The sequence below is a fragment of the Bufo bufo genome, chromosome 2 (assembly GCF_905171765.1).
Source record: "Bufo bufo chromosome 2, aBufBuf1.1, whole genome shotgun sequence".
Lineage (NCBI taxonomy): Eukaryota > Metazoa > Chordata > Amphibia > Anura > Bufonidae > Bufo > Bufo bufo.
In genome coordinates, this window is record NC_053390.1 from 169,422,664 (window position 1) to 169,448,253 (window position 25,590).

Sequence of the window (25,590 nt, forward strand, 5' to 3'; positions counted from 1 at the left end):
TTGCGGACAAGAACAGGCATATAGAGGAAAGTGCATGACGTAAACAGACAGTACCTGTGTTCAGTAGCTCCACAGATAGAGTTCTGTGCATGAGGCCTTAATCCAGCTAATTTTTAGTTTATTTTTTTACAAAATCAGTATAAATTTGGCCTTTATTCTTCTGCTCTTTTTATGATCCACACCCGATTTTGGCTTCAAAAATAATGCATCAAAAAAACTCGACCAAAGACCTGTGTGTAATGTTAAGCGAACTTGTGTTTTAAGTACAGCGTACAAGGTACGGGTTATGGATTCCGCTACCACGGACCATAACGGAATTCTATGCAGATAAGAGGCATCTGTCATAATAGAAGTCTATGCTGGCCATATGGCCTAAAATCTATATTGTGATATAATTTTAAGCATGTGCGATATGCAACATATTTTATATTTCGGGGGGGGAGGTAAACTTTATTTTTTTTACTTTTTATTTAATAACTATTAGCCTCCTTAGGGGCTAGAACCCTTGTCCTATTCACCCCAATAGAGCTCTATTAGGGTGAATAGGACTTCACACTGTCCCTGATGCCCTGTGCATAGTGCACATAGCAGCAGGGAGCTGACCATGGCAGCCAGGGCTTCAGTAGTGTCCTGGCTGCCATGGTAACCGATCGGAGCCCCGCGATTACACTGCTGGGGCTCCGATCAGAAGCTGCCACCCTGGGGCCACTGCCACAAATGATTTAACCTGAGGGGTTAATTGCGGTGGATCATGGTGCGCAGTAATAGAGGCCAGGTATGGGATATGGCCGGCACATGCAGGCTACGTTTGTATTCAGGCATATTAACTATATTCATTGGTGGCGCAGTGGCCACAGCCCCTCCTCCTCTCTGTTCTCCTTGGTGGCGCAGTGGCCACAGCCCCTCCCCTCCTTCTCCTCCCTGTTCTCATTGGTGGCGCAGTGGCCACAGCCCCTCCTCCCTGTTCTCATTGGTGGCGCAGTGGCAACAGCCCCTCCTCTGTTCTCATTGGTGGCGCAGTGGCCACAGCCCCTCCCCTCTTCCCTGTTTTCATTGGTGGCGCAGTGGCCACAGCCCCTCCCCTCTGTTCCCATTGGTGGCGCGGTGGCCACAGCCCCTCCCCTCTGTTCCCATTGGTGGCCACAGCCCCTCCCCCCTGTTCCCATTGGTGGCCACAGCCCCTCCTCCCTGTTCCCATTGGTGGCCACAGCCCCTCCTCCCTGTTCCCATTGGTGGCCACAGCACCTCCTCCCTGTTCCCATTGGTGGCCACAGCCCCTCCTCCCTGTTCCCATTGGTGGCCACAGCCCCTCCTCCCTGTTCCCATTGGTGGCCACAGCCCCTCCTCCCTGTTCCCATTGGTGGCCACAGCCCCTCCTCCCTGTTCCCATTGGTGGCGCAGTGGCCACAGCCCCTCCTCCCTGTTCCCATTGGTGGCGCAGTGGCCACAGCCCCTCCTCCCTGTTCCCATTGGTGGCGCAGTGGCCACAGCCCCTCCTCCCTGTTCCCATTGGTGGCGCAGTGGCCACAGCCCCTCCTCCCTGTTCCCATTGGTGGCGCAGTGGCCACAGCCCCTCCTCCCTGTTCCCATTGGTGGCGCAGTGGCCACAGCCCCTCCTCCCTGTTCCCATTGGTGGCGCAGTGGCCACAGCCCCTCCTCCCTGTTCCCATTGGTGGCGAAGTGGCCACAGCCCCTCCTCCTCCTACTCTGTTCTCATTGGTGGTCAGCGGCAGCCGCACACAGTGGGGAGGTAGGGACTCTCTCCTTCTCCACTGTGGCGGCTCAGGAGAACATGGTGCGTGCCGAGAGCATCGCATGTCATGTTCTACTGCAATATGGCGATATAAACAAAATCTCTATTGTTGGCCAAATTTATATTGTTTATATCGCATATCATCTATATCGCCCACCCCTACTGGCCACAGACTTTTATTAGGACAGATGCCTCTTAGGTTCCTGTGGTATGTGCCGTCATAGAATTCTGTTATAGCCCGTGGTAGCGGAATTCAAAACCTGAACCTTGTACGCTGTACTTAAAACACAAGTTCGCTCAACACTAGTGATGAGCTTTATATTGCCCATGACTGCTGCAACCAATCACTGGTCTCAGCGGTCTCATGCTAGACAACACTGAGACCTGTGATTGGCTGCAGCGCTCACATGTGGTATACAATAGGTCACCGCTGCAGACAGAACAATACATCACAGCTGAAGCCCGGCAGAGAGGTGACAACTGATCGGTGGGGCGCCTTTTAAGAAGGCAAGTTAACTTTTTGTTAGCATTTTAACTCGCGCCTCACAGACAATAGTTCTAACTAGTTTCATGGGTTCTCTCTAAAAACACAACCTGCTGGCGTTCCCCGAGACCCATATTTGAAACAAAAAGTAAACATGTCCCCAGGTGTGAAGTCCCCTCTAAATTTTTAAAGGGGAGGGTAAAAAACAGGCTATAACATAACTACTTGGCAGTACAGAAAACACATCTGCCCTCTAGCAGGCGTACAGTAAGTCACTGCCCTCCCACAGAGGTAAGTTCTCCTAAGGCAGGACAGGAAGACGAGAGGAATGAAAGCCATGGACGTTGACCCGCACACAAAGCCAGAGTAACGTACGAGCACAAGGCAGGAAGAGCATGAGGAAGCCACCAACAGGAAGAGCAGCCACACACAACATGGAAGGTCACGTAAGCAAGTGTCGCATCAGGAGCCCGCACACAGAGTGACACACACATACAAGTAGTCGCTATGTAGACGGACGGAACTGAGTTATCTGTCACCACATGGACTGAGGACATTGAGTCTTTACCACGGCCATGGTCACTGCTGTCTGTCCCTGGTCTCCTTCCGGGACGTTATGTGCCCTGTAGAAGCTGCCGCCGCCGCAGCCTAGCTGCCGGTGTGACTGGACAGGCGGGGCTCCCCTCAGTCTGATAGGGACTCCACCTAACCTGCTACCGCTCGTTAGTCATCAACAAGACGGCGCTCAGCCAATTACAACTAAGGGGCGGGGCAGAGAGATGACAAACGTGTTCTAGACCCTTCGCATCGTGACGTCGTGACGTCCAAAGTTTGGTTGAACGAACCACGGCGTCCAGTGGCGGGGCGGAGGGAAAGGACAATAGTACGGGGAGGGAGGTGTGGAGTGGGCGTGACTTACGGCGAGTGACGTAACGGAGAGGCAGTGAGACAATAGTGCAGGAATGTGGGGACGGGGAATGTGAGAAACTTCTAGTAATAAGTACCGTTCCTCCGCCCTAGTCTGCCCGATACTGTACTCACCACAGGAGGGCGCCAGCGTGGTTACGTCATACATCTGCTTAATGGAGGGCGTCTTTACAAATGCCCCCGGCCCTTTGACATGACTAAAAGTTGAGTATCTTTTCTAAGAGCTCCAAGAAGTGTAAAGAACTGAGCAGCGCGGATTCCCTTCTGTGGTGGAGGGCAGCTGGCAGCACAGGCCTTCTGAGTGATGCCTACCGGGCACTGGTCACAGGTTGTCGAGAGTTACAAAAACATGGCCGCTTTCTTCCAATAACAGCACAAGTATTGCAGCACTGCTCCATTGACTCCAATGGAGATGAGCTGCAATACCAGACTCAACCTACGGACAGGGGTGGTGCTGTTTTTGGAAGCAAGTAGCTATGTTTTTTTCTAATCCTGGACAACCCCTTTAATATGATGCCCGAATAAATGGGGAACCATGTGGCACTCGTCTCTCCGCTTTGGTGAAAAAGTCGGGGGCTTTGCGCTATGAGCTCATTCACACGGCCGTATCCATTTTTTATGCCCCAAAAAAGTGGATCCATGAAAAACGAATGGCACATGGATGGGTTGTGTGTGCTGCCCGAGTATGATCTGCAAAAACCGAACCGAATGGGAGCTGCACTTCTTAGACTGGGCACATGAATCTGTTACAATGTAAATAGCCCCGACATAGTAATAAACCCTGCCCATACAACTGGAGTCTGTCGTGGCAGTGGGTGTAGAACCACTGCACCAACCAACCAACCGGTTTCACTTTTGGGCTAGACCTAAGGGAGATGCTGGCAGTCCCCTGGTGATTCCCCCTTGTAGAGGGATCTGGCTGCTACCTCTTGGAATAGGCCCGGTGTAGTTGGCAGCTGAGCCACGTGAGTCAGAGACATCGGTGTGAAGCACCAGAGGTCAGGCAATACCTGTAGCAAATAAACACGCAGAGTACGTGTACATTCGTGAAACAGTCCAAAGGTCAGGGCAGGTGGCATAGGGTCCATTCACACGTCCGCAGTTCTGTTCCGCATTTTGCGTAACGGAATTGCAGACCCATTCATTTCTATGGGGCCGCACGATGTGCTGCTCGGATCCAGAAATGCGGACCCGCACTTCCGGGTCCGCAATTCCGTTCCCGAAAAAAAATAGAACATGTTCTATTCTTGTCTGCAATTGCGGACAAGATTAGGCATATTCTATTATAGTGGCGGCGATGTGCGGTCCGCAAAATGCGGAACGCACATTGGCAGTGTCCGTGTTTTGCGGATCCAAGCAAGTGGAATATAGCTCCTTTGCAGGATCTAGCAAGCTGGTGAAACATATTGCTCAGGCAAAGAATGGAGCACAGCATATACGGCAGAGCTGATTAGCATATTAGTCAAACAGCTGCATGCAGAGGAAAAGGGAATTAACCCTTGCTGAAGGGTGATGTGAGGTTCAATGAATAATATCCCTAATATACAGGGGACTGATGCAGGAACCGTGAAATGCGCAGGGTGAATGGAGCGGCGCCCTTGCACTCCCAAGAGAGCAGGGTAGTGGCATCCAAGAACCACCATTGTAGCAGTATTCCCCCTCCTTACACCCTCTCTTCTATGGACAGCATACTTGCAAGAATTTCTTCAATAAGAGAGGAGCATCAATATTCTCAGCAGGTTCCTAAGATCTCTCTTCTGGCCTACAGCCCATCCAATCCACCAAATAAAAAGTCTTGCCTCTGACTTTCTTCATATCCATAATACTCTTGACTTCAAATTCAACCTCAAGACCGTCAGGAACAGATGTGAAAACAGAGGATTTGGAGTAGCAGTTCAGCACAAGAGGTTTGAGGAGGGACATATGGAAGGAGTTCGGAATACGGAGAGATGGAGGCAACCGGAGCTTGTAACAGACTGGGTTAATCAGGCTGAGACCTTGATTAGGTGGTACATATAGGTGTGTGTGCTCCTCTTCTCATTGGTTGCTGGATGCACATAGAGGTAACTAGGAGCAGCACACTATATGTGCATGGTCTGCTCTCCCAACGGCGTAGGACCTGCCTGACTGAGACCACCTTGGCCGGGTAGGCAGGTAAGTGTTTTGATCAAGCGTCTCAGATTATATTATTAGAGTGAAGGCTTAGTCCATATATTTTATGTTTGCATTTATTATTTTAGTGCATTAGTTTCCGTGATTGAGACCCTGAAAAGGTCCCAGGAACCAAGGAGGGAACTTACATGATGTAACCTTCAGACGAATATGTCTAGATGACAACCAGACTCTATCTCCTGGAGAAAATTGTGGAGGGACTGATCGTCTCTTGCCTGCAGATCTGTTCATGGATGACTGCCATCACAGAAGTGACAGACTGGTGAAATGAGCGGGTCTATCGCTCAGTGCGGGCAGCATAGCGCAGTTAACAAGCTCCATGTAAGACAAGGCTAAATGTGGTAAGTATCTAAGGGACATTGGAGTGGTGAATGCATTTACTTTTCCTTCAAAGTATGATAATAAATGCATTTCTTTTCTTTCAAAGTATGATAATAAATGCACAGATGAAGGTTTAAAGAGCTGCTGTCATCATGGTCAACCCTAGTAAACCAGGTATACTGCCCGGTAGGCTTGATCATGCTGAGTGCGAGGACTCCTATCTTATAGCAATCCAGTGTGTGTTTATTGAGAAATTCCTGCTTTTATTTTGAGGCTAATGAAGTGCTCGGAGCACGAGGGGCAGGCCTAGCCTATCAGAGCACCTCTTTACCTGTGCCTTCCTGCGTTAGTCACTTTCTCTCTCCCATTCATTTAAAGGGCCAGGAATCATTACAGTTCCAATGTCTATCTCTGAAATCTTGCGCAGCATAGTTCAGTTCTACGGAGCGAGAAAGCCTAATGAGATCTACTGCGGATGCAGCGATTGAACTCTCAGCAAGCACATGTGTGATATTTCAGGACCATGCAATGGAACAGCGATGATCCCTTGCTCCGTCAGGAAGTGACTAAGGCAGAAAGGTGGAGGTGAAGCTGTGCTCCGATGGGCTAGGCCTGCCCCTCAGTGCTCCGAGAACCTCATTAGCATAAACATATAAGTAGGAATTTTTAAATAAAGGCACATCGAATTCCTGTAGGAGAGGGGTCTTTGCATTTAGCATGATCAACCCTACCAGGGAGTATCCCTGGTTTACTAGGGCTGGTCATGATGACTGATGCTCTATAAAAAATATTCACAGTGGCGTACTACAGAGTACTGTTGTTCCAGAACTACGGACAGCCATTATGTTTCTTTCCAGTTCATACAAACTCCTAATAAAATAAATTACGATGAAGTCGTAATGGGAAAATGTAAGGCATTTTATATTTATTCAAAGAAGAAGGTATGAAAATGAAGTACAGTTCTGCTTCAGTGCACCCCGTTCTGCTTCCATACATAAACCTTTTTTCATTGTCAGTTTTATCGACCTTTTCTTTGAGGACATTTTGATTTTGCCGTTGTCATAGCTACATTTTCTGCTCTTCGTGTAATTGTATATTTGAAGCACTATTTCTTGCTTAAAAGATTTTCCTGCTGCTTAATAAATAAAGAGTAGACATCCAGCAGCCTACACAAAACTCTTTGCAGAGTGAGTGCCACAAATGATTTATGTCATTAGTCCACTATAAGATTGACCTAAATTCAGGTCACGACAGCTGGTTGACACAAATTATGAGCACAACCTACTAAATGAAGTTACAATATTTATTGACCACGAGACGACCATTGTAAACTGAGTATGTGGTAACTGCAATTTGGTTAACATATCTATAGGAATGTCCGAAGCTTGGCCTTGAGCATCAAATCAATAAATGGTTGATGGTGTGGGTCCCACCTCTTGGAACAGACACCAAGGGTCTTCCCTGATCTTTATTCTGCAAGCCAAGGTCGCTAATGGCAGCTGCATCCAGACTTGACTGTCTTCAAAGGTGTGACCTGTTTCTTTTAGATGTAAGTACACGGCTGAATCTTGACCAGAGGTTTTGGCTCTTCTATGCTGATTCATACGCTGATGTAGTTGTTGTTTTGTTTCGCCAATATACAGTTCTGAGCATTCCTCATTACACTGGACTGCCTACACAATGTTGTCCATCTTGTGTTTAGGCGTTGGGTCTTTTGGGTGAACCAGTTGTTGCCTCAGTATGTTGCTAGGTTTAAAGCAGACAGGGATGTGATGTTTGTTAAAAATCCTTTTGAGTTTCTCAGACACCCCAGCTACATATGGGATAACCATATTCTTGCGTCTGTCATGCTTCTCACCCTCACTGGTAGTGCTCTTTCTTCTCCTTCATGTTTTGACAAAGGCCCAATTTGGATACCCACAAGTTTTAAGTGCCCCTCTGAGGTGTTTGAATTCCTTCGCCTTGGCCTCTGTGCTGATAGGTATTTTCTCTGCCCGGTGGTGTAGAGTCTGGATGACTCCCAGTTTGTGGTCTAGAGGATGATGGGAATCAAATAGCAGGTAGTGGTCTGTGTGTGTTGGTTTTCGATAGACCTCTATTCCCAGCTTCCTTCCCTCTTCCACTGTTATAAGACAGTCCAGAAACGCCAGTTTGTTGTTCTGCATATCTTCCCGCGTGAAATTGATGTTATGATCCACTGAGTTGATGTGGTCGGTGAAAGCCTGTAACTCTTGTTTATGAATTTTAACCCAAGTGTCATCCACATATCTGAACCAATGACTCGGTGTAATTCCCTTGAAAGTGGTCAGGGCTTTCCTTTCTACTTCCTCCATATACAGGTTCGCTACAATAGGTGAGACTGGCAATCCCATAGCACAGCCATATTTTTGCTTGTAGAACTTGAAGTAGGTGGTACTCAGACAAAGGTCCAGTAAGGCACACACTTGGTCTGGGCTAAGGCCTAAGGTGTTGTCTAGTAGCAACTGTTTCCTGACTGTTTCAATTGCCTCTGTAGTGGGTATGCAGGTGAAGAGGGATGTAACATTATAGGAGACCATTGTTTCTTCTGTGCCCAATACCAAGTTCTGGATTTTGGTCGTGAAATCCTGAGAGTTCTGTATGTGATGTTGTGTGTTTCCAACCAAGGGCGCTAGGATTCTGGCTAAGTATTTTGCCACATTGTAGGTCAGAGTTGATGCTGCTGACAATTGGCCTGAGAGGGGTCCCATCCTTATGTATCTTAGGAAGTCCATAAATACATGGAGGGGCTTCCCCAGGGTAGAGGCGATGATACATGGCCTGATCAATGATTTTGACCTTTTCTAGTTGTTGTAGTAGTTCTATAACCTTCTTCTTGTAGCCACAGGTTGGGTCTCGTCTTAGCGCCTTATATGTGTTGTTATCATCCAGGAGAGTGGTCACCTTGGCATCGTAGTCAGATGTATTAAGTACAACCGTGGATCTTCCTTTATCCGCAGGCAGGATGGTGATGTTTGTGTCTTTCTTCAGGGATGTAACCACCTTCCTTTCTTCTCTAGTCAAGTTTGAAGGAGGTGGTTTGGCACTGGCCAGAGCTGCAGACACTTTAGGGCGAAGTTGTTCAGCCTCACCCTGTGGTACTTTGTTGCTGTGGATTGAGGCTTCAGTGGCTGAAATAATATCAACTATTGGTATGGTTCTTGGTGTGATTGCGAAATTCAACCCTTTAGCAAGGACATCCATCTCAGGCTGGGTGAGAACCCGGTCTGAAAGATTCTGCACCCATTTCTCTTTGTTTTGCACTGTCCTTGTTTCCTCCTTTTGCCTCCATGTCAGTTCCTCACTGGTATGACTGTTTGCAGTTCGGGATAACAAAATGCAGAACTTGTTCTTCTGCCTCTCCTTGCTCATAGTGTGCTGAGCTAGCTGTGCATGTACTGTGAAATCCGCTACTTTCCTCCACGTTTCAGTGGGTAGCTGCAAAGTCAGGTCCTCTTCCAGCTGACTGATAGTTTGTTTCAAGGCTTCAACTGTGAAATGGGTCTGTCGTACCCGTTCATTTAGTAGTTGCTTCTGGGCTTTTTGTAGAATCATCTCAGCTCTGTGACCCTTCACCATGGAGTCCAAACGGATGCTGCATGGTACCAGCCCCTGTTTTCGGCATCTGAGGTTGAAACGCAGGTGGTTTCTATAGTCTGCCAGTTTTCTTGCTGTATTTTGATTTTCTCGTACAAGTTTAAGGTTTTTCCCCCCAAAATGTGTTGCAATAGGGCATGTTTGTAGTCTCTAACCATGGAATGGCTTAGCTAATGAAGACTAATATCACAATAGGTTTGCTCACCTCTCTGCCTTATGCTTCACCCGTCAGTCTGTGCCTGAGCAATTAGGTCCTTTTGGTTCCTAAGTCTTTAGTGGTATGCTTGATCCCGCTCCATTTTAGTATCGACTAGGCTTGTGTTTTCGACCCTACACTCACCTCTGATCACTGCTCATGACCAAACTCTGGCTCCCTCAACTCATTCTCTGGCCGACCACAATTCCTGCCTTCTGCCTTGATCACCTCATCCTGTGATCAGGTCATCCTCAGGCCATCTGTTTCTACCAGAGCCTACCTCAAGGGTAGCAACATGGGGATTCCCTGTGGGAAAGTTCACTCCCCCTTGTGGGATTTAAGAGTGAAGAACGCACAATCCCTTAAGCTATGCTCCCTGGAATAGCCAATCACTAGTTGGCTGCCATTTCAGCTTGCTCAAGCCATGGGCCCCGCTGATGCCCCTCTTGAAAACATCTGTGCTTGTTCATCTACCTATACCTACACAATATGATGGTAACCCCTAAACAATGCAGATGATTTCTTCAGCATTACACTATTTATTCTCTGGCTACGTTCTGGCTTGCCATTTCAGATCACTTACATAACTTTTTAGTCATTCGACAAATCTGTGAGCAGAGCCTCTCTTCTTTTGAGAACAAAAAAAAAGCTGGTGATTTAATCTGTTCCTGTTGATTTTAATTCAGGTTTATAAAGACCCTGAGGGAGCTTCCTCAGCTGGCTCATGGCTCCTTCAACTACCTCACGGTACCCCTGTGATGGGCCAACATGCCATTTAATCTCTTACTTTGGAAAGGTTTGGCAGGTCGTATTAAAGATAGATCGGCAGGCCTTCTTCCTGGCTGAACTTATCTTACTAACGAATTTGGTCAACATAAGGCTTTGTGAAAGACTGTATGAGACTGACCAGGCGTGCCAGAATCCTAAGCTTGCTCTCACATTTCAAAGTCCTTGTACGGGTCTCTCAAGACGAACCTATGCAAGTTGAAATTTCACACGTCCACAATGTGTTTTGCGGATTCGCAAAACACGGACAGCGGCAATGTGCGTTCCGCATTTTGCGGACCACACGTTGCTGGCACTAATAGAATATGCCTATTCTTGTTCGCAATTATGGACAAGAATAGGACATGTTCTATTTTTTTCAGGAACGGAATTGCGGACCCGGAAGTGCGGGTCTATAATTCCGTGTCCGGGCAGCACATCGTGCTGCCCCATAGAAATGAATAGGTCTGCAATTCCGTTCCGCAAAATCCGGAACGAAATTGCGGACGTGTGAATGGACCCTAAGACGGACGGGGAGCAGGAGATCCACCAAACACCAGCTGAGAACTCTAGTAGCAAATATATACCGCAAGGGCTATAGTGAGAGGAGGGTAAAAAATAGCACCACTGAATAGCTAATGAGCAGAACCTGTGGGGAGGTGGGATCCTGCCCAAAACCTCAACAAAGAGAAACAGAATAATCTGTCAGATAGACTCACGTGTAGCAAGTCTGTCAGAACTTCTCAGGCTTCTCACAGGGCAGGGTGTGACAGTACCCCCCCTACTACGGGTGACCTCCGGGCACCCAGGACCAACCTTATCCGGGTGTGCCCTGCGAAAGGCCTTCACAAGACAACTAGCCCAATGCTAAAACTCTCGCTCAGGTGTTTGTTGAAAACATTGTGAAATTACATGGCATCCCCTCTGATGTTGTGTCCGATAGGGGGACGCAATTTGTTTCCAGGTTTTGGAAGGCGTTTTGTACTCGTCTGGTTATTCAGTTGTCTTTCTCTTTGGCTTTCCATCCTCAGTCGAATAGAGAAACTGAGCACACTAACCAGAACCTCGAGACTTATTTGAGGTGTTTTGTCGCCTGACTGATGTCAATGCTATAAAATGTATTTGTGATGGCTCACCTAATTGTTGTACATGGAGTGGGTGCCCCAACCGATATAGACACACCCAGTCTATAAGGTAAAAAGTGAATATCAAATACAGAATGGTTGTGCACACCTCATTTGGAGGGATTCATCCAACGTAATTGTATACAAGAGGTTCCTATTGTCACGGCTGAGGATGGGGGAAATCCTCAGCCGTGCGGTGACGGAAGATGTCCAGTCGCTACTCGCCAGGAACACAGAATCAGGGAGCAGGTCACCTCCTGTTGCGTCCCTAACGCTGACCCTGTCTCCTACCTGCATGGGCCGACCTTGATGGTAGGAGGACCCATGCGCAGGAACCTCGGATCCCTGACTTACCCTCCGACCGGTCCCTGGGCTAAGGAGCAGGGTAAGACATCCTGTTCCTTCTGGATACGGAGGAACAGGAGTCTCACTGGCCAAGCTGCAAGGAAGGGAGAACAAGTGCAACCGATGGCAATGGCAGGTACTTGCCACAAACATCACACTGACCTGCCACAGACAACCAAGCCTGGAACCCATGTGGAAATACAGCCCACAGACACAGGACTGAGCACTCAACACACAACACACGGGAACCCAGGACCATAGGTGCAATAAAACAGCATAAAACCAAACACATCTTCAAGACACCAAAGGACATATATATATTTGCTTATGACCAGAAGGTTGGCCCCCACTGGCAGTTGGTAAGTAACCAGGAGGATGTCTACAGCCAGCATGGCTGAAACACCCACTCTGGCTACTGCCTACAACTGAGGCTTTATAGGGCCAAGAGGCCACACCCAACAATCAGACACACCCGTGACTCACACACACTGAAAGGGAGTTAACCCTTCCAAAACCACAGAAGGGAAAACATAACTTAAAGGGTTTCTATCACTTCGTATGCCATAATTAGCTCTCAGACACTAGCGATCCGCTAGTGTCTGCTCTGGCCAACCATCCTAATATAAGAGATTTTTGGGCAGCCGTTTTGCTAAAAAAAGAACTTTTATAAATATGCTAATGAGCCTCTAGGTGCTATGTGGGCGTCATTAGCACCTAGAGGCTCCGTCTACCTTCATACACAGCCACCGCCCAGCGCGTCCCTCCAGCCCGCCCATCTCCTGATGAATGCGATCCTCCGTGTGACGCAACGGACGAATTCTCGCGCATGCGCCGTGCGCGGCTGTATTCGGCGCATGCGCAGAGAATGTCTGACCGCTTCCCTGCTCAGACATCTCTACTGCGCCTGTTCCTTGGAGCACTATGACGTCATCGGCGCAGGCGCAGTGGAGATGTCTGAGCAGGGAAGCGGTCAGACATTCTCTGCGCATGCGCCGAATACAGCCGCGCACGGCGCATGCGCGAGAATTCGTCCGTTGCGTCACACGGAGGATCGCATTCATCAGGAGATGGGCGGGCTGGAGGGACGCGCTGGGCGGTGGCTGTGTATGAAGGTAGACGGAGCCTCTAGGTGCTAATGACGCCCACATAGCACCTAGAGGCTCATTAGCATATTTATAAAAGTTCTTTTTTTTAGCAAAACGGCTGCCCAAAAAGCTCTTATATTAGGATGGTTGGCCAGAGCAGACACTAGCGGATCGCTAGTGTCTAAGAGCTAATTATGGCATACGAAGTGATAGAAACCCTTTAAAGGGGAAGTGTCCAAACAACAAACACACTGTGGCTGTTGCCGCAGGCAACGACATGGGTGGCAAGCGTGTCCTGGGAGTCAGCCCGAAGGCCGGGACACTGCCACCACATGTACATCCTACCACCAAACGTTGCCACGGACAGCCACAGTGCAGGGAAAATGTCAGTGCACACCAAACATAAACAAAGTGCACACAGACATACAAAAGTGCTTACAAATGCGCACACAACTCCGAGGGAACCGCACACATAGCTGTTGTCCGCGGCAACCGTACTTGAGGCTAACTACATTATGCCTCAAGCTGCGGTTGACACTACAACCCCAAAACCGCGGGCAACAGTATGCGGCTCCCAAGGAGTCACGGCCATAACCGTGGCCGTGACACCTATAGTGTAGTGGTAATAAATTATTTGATTATACATATAATTAAAAAGAATATGAGAGTAAAAAACAATATCTGATGTATAAAAAGTTTTTTCAGAGAGTGTCAGAGATATTCAACAAAGGGGACCGAATGTCACAGATGAAGTTAGCAGATAGCTGGAACATATAAATAAACAAGCGACTGGCTTGATCCCAAACTAAGGAGCTTATAGGTGAGCCCTATAAAACCCTAAGAGCTCTCTCTGACTGCTATGTACATGCAAGGGTCTGTATGGTAGACGATTGCATGCCCGCGTACTTAATCCTGTGCAACACCTGAAAACCCTATAATAGTGAGGGGACACGACCACCGGCTCCCTGCACTTAATACGGACGGAGTCAGGGTCACCTAGAATCAAGCCAGCAAGGAAACACAATAAAGTAAAAGACTTATCTGAACAAACAGCAGAAGCAGCCTCCAGCAGTGAACACCTCATCCAGGAAGTAGTATAAACCGCAAAGTGAGGCAGTATGGGAGGGATTATAAAGGAAGACGATTAGTCGAAATAAGTGACACCTGGCAGAAGGAAAGGAGATGAGAAAGTGAAACCAAAACAAAGAACATCATACAAGAGGTGAGTGGCTTAACAACAGAGGAATAATTCAAAATTAACTTTCTGTAATAATTGGCAAAACCCAAAAACCGCATCAGCGCCTTCTGATTCTCAGGAAGCTCCCAATCAAGCACAGCGCGGACCTTCTCAGGGTCCATCCGAAAACCAGAAGCGGAGAGAAGAAAACCAAGAAATTGAATCTCCGGAACCGCAAACACACATTTTTCTAGTTTAGCGTATAATTTATTCTCCCGCAGAATCAGCAAGACCTGACGTAGGTGGTCCCGATGAGTCTTGAAATCAGGAGAAAAAATCTAGATGTCATCTAGATACACCAGTACAAATTTCCCCATTAAATGATAAAAAATGCTGTTCACAAAATGTTGGAAGACGGCCGGAGCATTCATCAAACCAAAGGGCATAACCAAATTCTTGAAATGACCCTCAGGGGTATTGAAGGCCGTCTTCCATTCGTCCCCTTCCCAGACCCTGACCAGGTTGTATGCCCCTCTTAAATCCAACTTAGAAAAAACTTTAGCCCCAACAATCTGGTTAAACAGGTCCGGGATCAGAGGACACGGATATGGGTCACGAATCGTGATATGGTTCAGCTCCCTGAAATCCAGACAAGGTCTTAAAGAAGCATCTTTTTTCTTAACAAAAAAAAACAGCGGCAACAGATGACTTCGAGGGTCGGATGTGTCCCTTTCTCAGGCTCTCAGAGATATAGGTACGCATAGCGACTCTTTCAGGTTGGGAGAGATTGTATAGTCACGATTTTGGCAGCTTGGCACCTGGGATGAGATTAATAGGGCAGTCGTACTCCCGGTGAGGGGGCAACTCCTGAACATCACTCTTGGAAAACACATCCGAAAATTCTGAGAGAAAAGATGGCACAGTCTTGGTAGAAACCTCTGAAAGAGACGCCGTGAGGCAATTCTCTCTGCAAAACTCACTCCAACCATTTATTTGCCTTGCTTGCCAATCAATAGTGGGGTTATGTTTAGTGAGCCAGGGTAGCCCCTGTCAGCATTTCAAAAATCGCGCGCCTGTGTTCATTCGGCGCAGGCGCTCTGAGATGAGGAGGCTCGCCTCCTCAGCACTCCCTCAGTGCGCCTGCGCCGATGACGTCTTCTCTTTCGGTGATGTCATCGGCGCAGGCGCACTGAGGGAGTTCTGAGGAGGCGAGCCTCCTCATCTCAGAGCGCCTGCGCCGAATCAACACAGGCGCGCGATTTTTGAAATGCTGACAGGGCCGGCCGGAGGAGGAGATCGCGGCTGGCCCTGTCAATCAACACAGCGTTTTTTTGCGGCGGCTACCAGCAAGTAGACGCCCTGAAGAAACTGCTGAAGGAAAGTAAGTAAGACCATTATATTTTCATATATCGCAGTATAAGGAATTTAACTAGCCCAAAAAAAAATATATGACTTTAGTGGGGTGACAGAAGCCCTTTAAGTAAATATAAATTCTAGTTTCTCACTTCCCTTAATTCCAATCCCCTCCCATCCCTTGGTTGAATTGGATTGACATATGTCTCATTTTCACCTGCATTGTGTACATATGTAATGTTCAACATTAACATAAGAGGACCTGACAATACAGTTGAAATGCTTCTATGGCCAGTTTCACATGAGTGTTATGTGGGTACATTTCTGCATCTATAGTACACATTTCTCTTGTAAGGTGTGTGGTATGATTATACTCTGTATATCACCTCTGTAGAACTGGTATCTGACCACTATATGGTCACGGTATGGCAGTATTATTGGTTATATAGTGATAGCATACGCCTGTCTCTGACCATTTCTGTGTCTCACTTTTATTTTCCTTCTTGTGCTGATGCTGTGATTCACATAATTAAAGGGGTTGTCCCATCTGGGATATTTATAGCCTATCTTTAGGATATCCAGAGCAGGGTCAGCAAAGTGAAGGGGCAGCCCCCCTTATATGCATTCACTGCTATAGGATTTCTGAAAACAGCTGAGCAAGCGTTCCCATAGTAGTTGCCACACATGCATGGCTTGCTCTCCCTTCACTTCAGGGTCCCGCTCTGGAGATATGAGCTGGTCAGTGGGACAACTCCTTTAAGCATACATCCCAACTTTTGAAAAGTACAAAGAGTGAAATTTTGTGTGCCGCACAAAGCGCACAGCAGCAAATTTTTTCATAATAAGCTAAGCCTGTAACCCAAAATATGATCATACACACCCATTCACACCTAGTCCCCTTAATGCCCCCACACAATAATTATTCCCTCTTTTTGCCACCACAATAGCTGTGCTCACGTGTGCCATTCACAGTAGTTATGATGACCAGATGTGCCCCTTCACACTAGTTATGCCCAGATGTACCCCTTCACGGTAGTTATGCCCAGATGTGCCCCAACACAGAAGTAATGCCCAGATGTGCCCCATCACAGTAGTAATGCTCAGATGTGCCCCATCACAGTAGTAATGCCCAGATGTGCCCCTTCACACTAGTTATGCCCATATGTGCCCCCTCACACTAGTTATGCCCACATTTGACTCTTCACACTAGTTATGCCCAGATGCGCCATTTCACAACAGTTACGCCCAGATTTGCCCCTTCACACTAGTTATGCCCAGATGTGTCCCTTCACAGTAATAATGCCCAGATGTGCCCCTTAATAATAGCTATGCCCAGATGTGCCCCTTCACAGTAGTTATGCCCAGATGTGCCCCTTCACAATAGTAATGCCCACATGTTCCCCTTCACAATAGTTATGCCAAGATATGCACCTTTACAGTAGCAATGCCCAGATGTGCCCCTTCACACTAGTTATGCACACATTTGCCCCTTCACACTAGTTATGCCCAGATGTGCCATTTCACAACAGTTATGCCCAGATTTGCCCCTTCACACTAGTTATTCCCAGATGTGTCCCTTCACAGTAGTAATGCCCAGATGTGCCCCTTAACACTAGTTATGCCCAGATGTGCCCCTTCACAGTCGTTATACCCAGATGTGCCCCTTCACAATAGTTATGCCCAGGTGTGCCCCTTCACAATAGTAATGCCCACATGTGCTCCTTCACACTAGTTATGCACAGATGTGCCCCTTCATACTAGTTATGTCCAGATGTGCCCCTTCACACTAGTTATGCCCAGGTTTCCCCCTTCACAATAGTTATGCCCAGATGTGCCCCCTTACACTAGTTATGCACACATTTTCCCCTTCACACTAGTTATGCCCAGATGCGCCATTTCAACAGTTATGCCCAGATTTGCCCTTTCACACTAGTTATGCCCAGATGTGTCCCTTCACAGTAGCAATGCCCAGATGTACCCCTTCACACTAGTTATGCCCATAGATACCCTTCACACTAGTTATGCACAGATGTGACCCTTCAAACTGGTTATGCCCAGATTTCCCCCTTCACAATAGTTATAACTAGATGCGCCTTTTCACACTAGTTATGCCCAGATGTGTCCCTTCACAGTAGTAATGCCCAGATGTGCCCCTTCACACTGATTATGCCTAGATTTCCCCCCTCACAATAGTTATACCCAGATGTGCCTTTTCACACTAGTTATGCCCAAATGTGTCCCTTCACAGTAGTAATGCCCAGATGTGCCCCATCACAACAGTTATGCCCAGATGTGCCATTTCACACTAGTTATACCCAGATGTGCTCCTTCACAATAGTTATGCCTAGGTGTGCCTCTTCACAATAGTTGTGCCCCTTCACAATAGTTATGCCCAGATGTGCACCTTTACAGTAGTAATGCCCACACGTGCCCCTTCACACTAGTTATGACCAGATGTGTCCCTTCACACTCGTTATGCCCAGATGTGCCCCTTCACACTCGTTATGCCCAGATTTACCCCTTCACAATAGTTATGCCCAGATGTGCCTCTTTACACTAGTTATGCCCACATGTGCCCCCTGACACTAGTTATGCCCAGATGCGCCATTTCACAACAGTTATGCCCAGATGTGCCCCTTCACAATAGTTATGGCCAGATATGTACCTTTACAGTAGCAATGCCCAGATGTGCCCCTTCACACTAGTTATGCCCAGAGATGCCCTTCACAATAGTTATGCCTAGATGTGCCTTTTCACACTAGTTATGTCCAGATGTGTCCCTTCACAGTAGTAATGCCCAGATGTGCCCCTTCACACTGGTTATGCCTAGATTTCCCCCTTCACAATAGTTATACCCAGATGTACCTTTTCACACTAGTTATGCCCAGATGTGTTCCTTCACAGTAGTAATGCCCAGATGTGCCATTTCACACTAGTTATACCCAGATGTGCTCCTTCACAATAGTTTTGGCCAGGTGTGCCTCTTCACAATAGTTATGCCCACATGTGCCCCTTCACAATAGTTATGCCCAGATGTGCACCTTTACAGTAGTAATGCCCACACGTGCCCTTTAACACTAGTTATGACCAGATGTGTCCCTTCACACTCGTTATGCCCAGATTTCCCCCTTCACAATAGTTATGCCCAGATATGCCTCTTCACACTAGTTATGCCTACATTTGCCCCCTCACACTAGTTATGCCCAGATGCACCATTTCACAACAGTTATGCCCAGATGTGCCCTTTCACACTAGTTATGCCCAGATGTGCCCTTTCACACTAGTTATGCCCAGAGGTGTCCCTTCACAGTAGTAATGCCCAGATGTGCTTCTTCACACTAGTTATGCCCAGATGTGCCCCTTCACACTAGTTATACAAGATGTGCTCCTTCACAGTAGTTATGCCCAGATGTGCCTCTTCACAATAGTTATGCCCACATGTGCCTCTTCACAATAGTTATGCCCACATGTGCACCTTTACAGTAGTAATGCCCAGATGTGCCCCATCACACTAGTTATGCACAGATGTGCCCCTTCACACTAGTTATGCGCAGATGTGCCCCTTCACACTAGTTATGCGCAGATGTGCCCCTTCACACTAGGTCTGCCCAGATGTGCCCAGTTATGCACACACATGCACTTTCACACTAGTTGTGCTCCTTCTGCACCTTCACACTAGTTGTGCTCCTTCACACTAGTTATACAATATGTGCCCCTTCACAGTAGTTATGCCCAGATGTGCCTCTTCACAATAGTTATGCCCACATGTGCACCTTTACAGTAGTAATGCCCACATGTGCCCTATCACACTAGTTATGCATAGATGTGCCCCTTCACACTACAGGGAGTGCAGAATTATTAGGCAAGTTGTATTTTTGAGGATTAATTTTATTATTGAACAACAACCATGTTCTCAATGAATCCAAAAAACTCATTAATATCAAAGCTGAATATTTTTGGAAGTAGTTTTTAGTTTGTTTTTAGTTTTAGCTATTTTAGGGGGATATCTGTGTGTGCAGGTGACTATTACTGTGCATAATTATTAGGCAACTTAACAAAAAACAAATATATACCCATTTCAATTATTTATTTTTACCAGTGAAACCAATATAACATCTCAACATTCACAAATATACATTTCTGACATTCAAAAACAAAAACAAATCAGTGACCAATATAGCCACCTTTCTTTGCAAGGACACTCAAAAGCCTGCCATCCATGGATTCTGTCAGTGTTTTGATCTGTTTACCATCAACATTGCGTGCAGCAGCAACCACAGCCTCCCAGACACTGTTCAGAGAGGTGTACTGTTTTCCTTCCTTGTAAATCTCACATTTGATGATGGACCACAGGTTCTCAATGGGGTTCAGATCAGGTGAACAAGGAGGCCATGTCATTAGATTTTCTTCTTTTATACCCTTTCTTGCCAGCCACGCTGTGGAGTACTTGGACGCGTGTGATGGAGCATTGTCCTGCATGAAAATCATGTTTTTCTTGAAGGATGCAGACTTCTTCCTGTACCACTGCTTGAAGAAGGTGTCTTCCAGAAACTGGCAGTAGGACTGGGAGTTGAGCTTGACTCCATCCTCAACCCGAAAAGGCCCCACAAGCTCATCTTTGATGATACCAGCCCAAACCAGTACTCCACCTCCACCTTGCTGGCGTCTGAGTCGGACTGGAGCTCTCTGCCCTTTACCAATCCAGCCACGGGCCCATCCATCTGGCCCATCAAGACTCACTCTCATTTCATCAGTCCATAAAACCTTAGAAAAATCAGTCTTGAGATATTTCTTGGCCCAGTCTTGACGTTTCAGCTTGTGTGTCTTGTTCAGTGGTGGTCGTCTTTCAGCCTTTCTTACCTTGGCCATGTCTCTGAGTATTGCACACCTTGTGCTTTTGGGCACTCCAGTGATGTTGCAGCTCTGAAATATGGCCAAACTGGTGGCAAGTGGCATCTTGGCAGCTGCACGCTTGACTTTTCTCAGTTCATGGGCAGTTATTTTGCGCCTTGGTTTTTCCACACGCTTCTTGCGACCCTGTTGACTATTTTGAATGAAACGCTTGATTGTTCGATGATCACGCTTCAGAAGCTTTGCAATTTTAAGAGTGCTGCATCCCTCTGCAAGATATCTCACTATTTTTGACTTTTCTGAGCCTGTCAAGTCCTTCTTTTGACCCATTTTGCCAAAGGAAAGGAAGTTGCCTAATAATTATGCACACCTAATATAGGGTGTTGATGTCATTAGACCACACCCCTTCTCACTACAGACATGCACATCACCTAATATGCTTAATTGGTAGTAGGCTTTCGAGCCTTTACAGCTTGGAGTAAGACAACATGCATAAAGAGGATGATGTGGTCAAAATACTCATTTGCCTAATAATTCTGCACGCAGTGTAGTTATACCCAGATGTGCACCTTTACAGTAGTAATACCCAGATATGCCCTTTCACAGGAAGTAAAAATTGGCGAACTCCTGACAGCTCATACACAGTTATTTAAAGGAAGCCTGTCACCATGAAAATACTGTGTAATCTGCCAATGTAATTTATACATTTATATTTCTGTTCATTCTGGGCTTTGTAGTCAAGGAGGTAGTCCTATCAGTGATGACAACTATCTCTGTATACACAGTCATAAAGGGAAGGCTGTTATCACTGATAGGTCCTCCTGGAATTCAAAGCCCAGAATGAGCAGGAATTTAAATGAATAAATCACACATTTTATTGAATCTTTTCCCATAAAACTATACATCATTCTACTCTTCTACTTCTGCTCTATAACATGCTGCTTACTCTCTATTTTTATGTAAGATAAATGTTTAACAAACTGGTAAGAATTTAGCTCTAATGATATATTTATAATTAATTATGAGTTTTTAGGAAAACACAGATAAAGGCAGACTGAGCAGCCAGAGCAGCTCTCTGATAGATTGTGTTGCCCCCAACCGTGTCTATAGTCTTTAACTCTTCTTTGGTTATAAGGTGGAATGTAAGTAATGATGTATATAATAATATAATATATCGTACACATGTATTTCTGCTACAGACAACGGTTTCCAGTTTAGATGAAAAGAAGAGACAGGATCAGCTCACCTGATTCAACAGGGGGTGGACAAGCACAGGGCTGATTCCCAGTAGAAATGAATGAGAAGTTGTAGGTTGTTCAACACTCATCCAAAAATATTGTATAAAAAGTCTTTATTTTATCTCAGGACATTATTTTTGCAAAATGTTTTTATTCTACTATGTCCTGAGATTAAATAAAGACGTTATGCAGTATTTTTTGGACGAGTGCTGAACAACCTGCAACTTCTCATGTGTTTTCGGGTATACCCCTTAATATACAGCATTATTTCTTCTTCCAAGTATTGTATATGTCAGAAAGGTCTTTGTGCATGGTGTATATTATTCTTAAGTTTTAAAGGTCGCTATAAGGCCAGTCCACATACTTTGGAAGAGGGACGCTGTACAATATTTTTAGCTGTCCAGAAATAGTCATAGGCTCCAGCTCGGGCAGGGTACACCTAGTGCAGGCCTGGTGTGCGAAGCAGAAAAACAAAACACTAACTGCCAAGCAACCAGATGAACATGAGCTGAATGTTTGGATAACTGACAGAGCAGATTAACCAGGGTACAGATTGCCAAGATTTTACAGACATGGCAGGTTACAGTTTCAATAATGAACAAATCAGCAATTAAATTATTCTGCACTTGCTGAATTTTAGCATATTCAGTTGTGTTGTAAACCACCCACAAAGTGGAATAAATAAGGAAAGATTGTCCACCTTGCTTGTTCAGTTAAATTCTAAAAAGGGCTATCCTTTTTGGGAAACTATTTATTAGATTGTCCCCTTGAAAACAAGTGCTTTACAAAGTACCCCTCTGACGGGATGCCCATTGACTAGCTGTAACTTGTGGAGAAACCTAGAAGTAAATGTTCACTTTCACTGCAGAACCACCATAAGGAAAAGGAAGTGAAGGCCCTTTCACATGGGTTGAGGATCTCGGCAATTATGAGGGATGAAAACAAATGCTCGTTCCCAATAATTGCCCTGTGTAAAAATGCCTTCGATCAACTTGCAAATGTGCATCACATAAAAGCATTGTTTGCCAGGAGAACTTTGTGCTGTGTAAACAAGGAATGTGTTGCTGGCAAACAATGAATCTGTATGGGGACGAGCAATTATCAGGTACTTGTTTTTCAGTCCTGATAATTGCCTGTACATCGGTCCATGTAAAAGGGCCTTGAACCAGTTGGCACCCTCTGTACTCATTCCCTACTCTGGCCAATAGATGACAATCCTGAATAGATAATCCCTCTGTATTCTGTTGTGACTGGAAAAAATTTTGAAATTATTTTTGTACCAAATTAAAGGGGTTGTCAGCTTTTTTATATTGATGACCTATCCCCAGGATAGGTCATCAATATCAGATCAGTGGAGGGCTTACTGCTGGTACCCCCGCTGATCAGCTGTTTTAACAGAACGCAGCTCTTGTATGAGTATTGCCTTCTCTCCACTGTTGACCTGTGCGCCGTTGAAATTGTTCAACTTCACCATCCTTATTCATTTCAATAGCGGAGTTGTAATCACACTTGCTCGCTACTGCAATGTCAACAGCAAGCAATTTAATATTGAAGAGAAGGCTGCACTTATATGAGCACTGAGTTCTCTTCAAACAGCTGATGAGCGGGTGTGCCGGCAGTCGGTCCTCCACTAATCTGATATTGATGACCTATCCTGAGGATAGGTCATCAATATATAAAAGCTGACAACCCCTTAAAACAGCTAGTAGCTTATAAAAATGCACCAGATTTATCATAATGACTGATGATAGATGAAAATCTCGTACACCTTTAGTTCTTAAGTGGCTTACTTTGTTCCAAAATTCTGTGCCTAAATTTTGGCACATCTAAAGCCATGCCACCTTCACTGCTAAATCATGTCACTTTCCACCCCCTTGTCTACCGAAGCAAATAATTTATCTGCAACACATTTGAAACAGTAAATCAACCCAATAGTGTTTACCAGGAGTCAATGATGGATAAACAATGGTTCTGTTTCATGGCAATCATTAAAGAAGGAAGGAAATCTGTTGTCATACCTGCACTAAATCCTGCAGTGTGCAAATGCAGAGGTAAAAATGGTACCTTTTACGAGACAAGCGAATTTCCCAAAATTAGATTTTCATCCGAATTGGTCGATGGGCTATCAGACTGTCAGGCTATCAAACAAATTTGGTCTGAATCAAGTGTCCCGATTGTTCTGAAAATACCTGTATGACACTCTGAAGTTTTCGAGGATTGTATCTAACCTGTTTCAAGCTCTTTAACACCAAGACAGCATTAGTAATGTCAAAGTAACAGGAACATATATGGCTATGGATAAACAGATGTTAGGAAGTGGTAAAAAAATAAATAAAAATGTTTAAAAACACACTGAACTTCAGATTTTTTCAAATTAAAAACAATCTAAAAATGATCGCTTTTTAGTGGCACATGCCTTCTTCTATGTCTTCCGATCTGTAAAATGGTGGCAATTATTTTGAGCGGTTCATACAGAAAAAAATGACAAGAGTTTTGGATTAGCCAAAATTCAAATTTTCATAATGAATTCAATTTGTAAAGAATTGATTTGCTCATCTCTAGTGTAGTTATTTGGGATTAAGTGAATATATTACTTTATTTCACTAAATTTCTTAACACCTGCCAATATTTTTAATGTTAACAATAATTAATGATTGGTCTACATAGTTTATTGCTTTTTTTATATTTCATTGATAAAGTTAGTGAAATAAATTAAAATAAATAATCCAGGGGGACATAGGTGGTCATTTATTAAGACCGGCGTTTTAGACGCTGGTCTTAATAAGCCCTTTAGCTGGCGTTTCGATCTGTCGAAGTTATGAAGAGGTGCAGTCCTCTACATAACTTAAGCATATCCACCGCCCATCTAAATGTAAGCCAGGTTTCTAGATGGCTTAAATGTAGCCCATTTTCTATGCCTAAAACAAGCGTAGAGAATAATGAATGAGACAGGCCTATCGCCCTGTCCCCTTCCACACCCACACCATGCCCACTTTTTTTAGACCTGGTGTGAGAGGGGAAAAGCACAGATTATGGCGCAAATAACCTTTGCTCTGGAATCTGCGCCAGAAAGACGCCTAATATAGGCCTATTTCTGATAGTAAATGACCCCCATAATCTTTACTTGATTCATTATCTGCAGATAATGCCAGATACTTGCCACTGGTTTAGTCAGGAACAAGAGCTTCTGAGTCATGGAGCTTCATGTTGCATGATTCTTGGTGTGTTAGGCTACTTTCACACTTGCTTTTAACTTTTCTGGTATTGAGTTCTGGTACCTCCGTTTTGTCCCCATTCATTGTAAATGGGGACAAAACTAAACAGAACGGAATGCTCCAAAATGCATTCTGTTCCGTTTGGTTGTGTTCTCATACCGGAGAGAAAAAACCACAGCAAACATGGGATGCGGAGCAACACGGATCCGAAATTACACAATAGAAAACGGATCTGGCACCTATTGACTTACAATGGTTTTAATGCCGGATCTGTCATTGCTATTTTAAAGATAATACAACCAGATCCGTTCATAACGGATGCAGCCGGTTGTATTATCACAAATTGAAGTGTTTTTGCTGATCCCTGCAGAATCAGGCAAAAACACAAGTGTGAAAGTAGCCTTAGTGGTGTGGAAATGTTAACATAGGTAGCAAAAGAAACACATATGAACGTTATGTGATAATTTTTTTTACATTGGGGACTTGTTTTACTGTGAATTCCAATACATTTTTCTAAATCAGATGACTATTGTGTAAAAAAATAAAATAAACGACTTATACTAACCTTTCAGATTGTCTACTCTTCCTGTACTGATGTCTCCATGGTTTGCAACCAGTCTTTATTAACTTGACATTATCTCAACTGCAGCCAATCATTGGACGCAGCGCTCATGTCAGTGCAGTCGAAACCTCATTGTTGAGGCAGTGATTGGTTGCAGCAGACATATGACATGAGAACATGTGATTTACACTGGGACATACATCTGAACATGGGTTGCTTGCAGGGACAATTATATGAGAGTTCTAATACAATGCACATTTAAAGGGGTAATCCACTGATATAAATGTTGTGGCAGTTGAGCATACATACTGTCCATTCATCTCTATGGGACTGCTGGAGATAGCTGAGTACAGCACTTGAGTATCTCTGGTAGTCTCGTAGAGTTTGTATGAAGCAGCAATGTGCAT

The 25,590-nt window shown here is 45.5% G+C and overlaps 1 protein-coding gene and 1 pseudogene across 5 annotated transcripts in view; both read right to left on the reverse strand.

The window, feature by feature from the left end:
* Window positions 1-2,932, reverse strand: part of FEM1C (fem-1 homolog C) — a 29,833-nt gene extending 26,901 nt beyond the window's left edge. Inside the window, exon 1 of one of the 5 annotated variants that reach the window (XM_040421646.1) lies at window positions 2,806-2,932. The gene's annotated coding sequence lies outside the window, so the exon portion shown is untranslated. Of the gene's footprint in view, window positions 1-2,462; window positions 2,713-2,733 lie in introns of those variants that run through there. The other 4 variants (XM_040421651.1, XM_040421648.1, XM_040421647.1 and 1 more) reach the window with 4 other exon arrangements.
* Window positions 2,933-7,060: 4,128 nt separating this feature from the next.
* On the reverse strand, window positions 7,061-25,590 carry LOC120990748 (annotated as a pseudogene).